This window comes from Pinus tabuliformis, chromosome 5_2 (assembly GCF_031772625.1).
Source record: "Pinus tabuliformis cultivar Carrire ecotype Pingquan chromosome 5_2, CPIR1, whole genome shotgun sequence".
Lineage (NCBI taxonomy): Eukaryota > Viridiplantae > Streptophyta > Pinopsida > Pinales > Pinaceae > Pinus > Pinus tabuliformis.
In genome coordinates this window covers 522,845,349-522,848,783 of record NC_142306.1, presented here as the reverse complement: position 1 = coordinate 522,848,783, position 3,435 = coordinate 522,845,349, and positions in this window count along the sequence as shown.

Genomic DNA, 3,435 nt, shown 5'->3' with positions numbered 1-3,435 from the left:
TGTAAATATATAAACATCAAACTGTATAAGTAGAAATATATATATAATTATGGAATTATGGATTTTTTTTTTAAATTATAATTATATATATTTATTTATGTATATTAATTATGATTTTTAATTAGGAATAATTTTTTTTTACAGTGGAGATTAATTTGTAATTTTTTTGGTTATAATATTATAAATTAATATTATTCTAAAAAATCATAATTTATGTTTAATTTTTTTATTAATTAATTTAATTAAAAAAAGAAATGGCATAACTACTTTTGAGATAAGTTTAAACCTTTGATTCGTGACTATTACTACATATATTCTAAATTATAATGCATAGTTTAAATCCCTATTATCAACATAATAAATATTGAATATGCCTATTCCAAAATAGAAACGAAATAATTAAATCACATAAGAGTATTTAAGTATATTGTATTTGTTTCCTTCCAAAACAACATGTAACCAAACTTTATATATATAGTCAAATGAGTTTAGTTTAGTTTGGGTTAATATGAGATGTTTGATATTTTGGAAAGTGAAAAGCATTTACTATATATAGTGATTGCTGTAAGTTTTTCTAAATTTCATCATAAATGCCAACCAATCAGGAGATAGTTATACCCAAATGTGTAAATTATGATTCCAATCATATAATTTTACATTTATACCCTTCTTCCACATAAAGAATTCCACCCAAGATGGAAATGAGATATTGTTTGATATTTTTGAAAATGAAAATCATTAATTTTATTATATATAGTGATTGTTGTACATTTTCTCAATTTCAATATAAATTCCAATCAATAAATTTATTTCAAGAATATTCTATTAATTGTTATCATAATTTTATAAATTTATTGCATAAATATTCTATTCATTATTATAGAGTAATGATGTTTGATATTTTGGTAAGTGGAACTCATTTACTATAAATAATGATTGTTGTATTTTTTTTTAAAATTTCATTAAAAATTCCAATCAATCAAGAAGAGATAATTACACCTAATATGGAAATAAAGCTTTCAATAATACGATTCTACATTTATAACTTTCTTCCACATAGAGAATCGCAATCATTTGCTATATATAGTGATTGTTGTATCTTTTTCTGAATTTCATTATAAATTCTAATCAATCAAGAGATACTTACACCCAATATGGAAATGAAGGCTCCAATCATATGATTTTACGTGTATACCCTTCCACGGAGAATTGCACCAAATATGGAAATGGGATATTGTTTGATCTTTTGGAAAATGAAAATCATTAATTTTATTTTATATTGTGATTGTTGCATGGATTTTCAACATCCTTGAGTTCAAAAGATGCATATTTTGGCTTCAAATTTATATTTTTGTAATCTATCCAAAATCATTGGATATAGGTCACTATGATCGTGTCCACAGAGTGATCATAAATAAAATAATACAAATGTTAACTAGAGTTTGTGTTAAAATTGGCAACTAGGGCCAAACTCCATGTGGGTCATCTTATTAATGGAAGCTGATATTTTTCTTGGATCCCTCTCATCGAGAGGTGTAGGATTGATTTAAAGATCATTTGATTCCGATAATTATTCATGGAGATATGAATTTATTTGTGTTATGGTACAATTCATCAAGGTCGGCCAACAACCAAATAAACCCCACTCATGCTCAACATTTTAGTATAAATAGAGGTGGCCTTCAAGTCATTTCAACAAACTTAGGATCTCTTCCTCTCTACTTGTCTTTGGGTTTTAGTAGGAGGAGAGATCCTAAGGGATAACGCTGCCCTAATCCAGAGGGCAGAAGTGAGAACTGTCGAGAACTACCGAAACTGTCGAGAAAGCTGACACAAAGGGAAGAAGCCGGAACTGCCGGGAACAACCAAAATCACTGGGAACTACTGGGAAAATTGATGTAGAGGGCAGAAGCCGGAACTGCTGGGAACTGCCGGGAAAGTTAATGTAGAGGATAGAACCCGGAACTGTCGGGAACCACCGGAACAACCAAGAAAGCTGACACAGAGGGCAGAAGCCGGAACTGTTGGGAAAGCTGACACAGAGGGCAGAAGTCGGAACTGCTGGGAATAGTTGGACATACCGGGAACTGCTAGAACAGTTGGGAAAGTTGACACAAAGGGCAGAAACTAGAACTACCAGGAACTATAGGGAACAACCAGAATTGTTGGGAAATGTCAGAACTACCGAGAAACTAACGTAAAGGGAAGAAGCCAGAACTACTGGGAACTGCTGGAACAACCAGGAAATATGACACAGAGGGCAGAAGCTGGAAATACAGGGAACTGCCTTCACTGTCAAGAAAGCTGATGTAGAGGGCAGAAGTCAGAACTCCTGGGAATAACTGGAACTGCGAGGAAATGTCGGAACACCCAGGAAAGCTGATGCAAAGGGCAGAAGCTGGAACTGTCGGGAACAACCAGAATTGCCAAGAATTGTTAGAATTGCAAGGAAACATGACACAGAGGGAAGAAGTCGAAACTGTCGGGAATTATCGGGAACAACCGAAATTGTCGGGCACTGCTGGAACTGCTGTGAAAGATGATGCAGAGGGCAGAAGCGGGAACTACTAGGAACTGCTGGGAACTGTCAAAACACCTAAGAAAGATGACGTAGAGGGAAGAAGCCAGAACTATCGGGAACTACTAGAACTATTGGGAAAGTTGATGCAGAGGGCAGAAGCTGGAACTACCAAAAATAGCCAAAATTGCGAGGAATTGCCCAAATAGCCGGGAAAGCTGACACAAAGGGTAGAAGCTAAAACTGTCGGGAATAGCCGGAATTGTTGGAACTGCCGGGAACTGTCGAAACTATCGGGAACAGTTGGAACTGCCGGAACTACCAGGAACAACCGGAACTACCGGAACTATGAGGAACTAGCGGAACAACCAAACCATTTGTCTTTGAAGGAGAGCAACATGCAAGGAAAAACTAACTAACACTGGGATAGTTTTATGGTACTTAGCAAAAAATACACCAAGCATGCAATGTTACAGCTAGCATGCAAGGGAAAACTAGCATGCAACGACAAGTGTGCTAAGGACAACAAGCATGCTAGGGACAACAAGCAAGCAAGGGACAACAAGCAAGCAAGGTGAAGCCAACACATAGGTCAGTTGGCAACATGGTGCAACAATGGCACATAATTCAGTACAATGATGGGTACAATCATGATTAATGAAGCATGATGAGATGCAACATAGTGATGATGTGTTCAACATGATGCAGTGAGGTGAGGTGAAGCATGATGATGAAATGCAACACAATGATAGGTGAAGGAGTCACCTTGGAGAATTAATTGAAGCAGCATGTCTTCAACTAATCTCATGTATCATCTTCTTAGAGATGATCTATACTCTTATCTAGAAAAGTCAAAGTGTTGACTTCTATTGTAAACGTACTATCTCTCTCTCTCTGTTGAACTATTGAATACCATA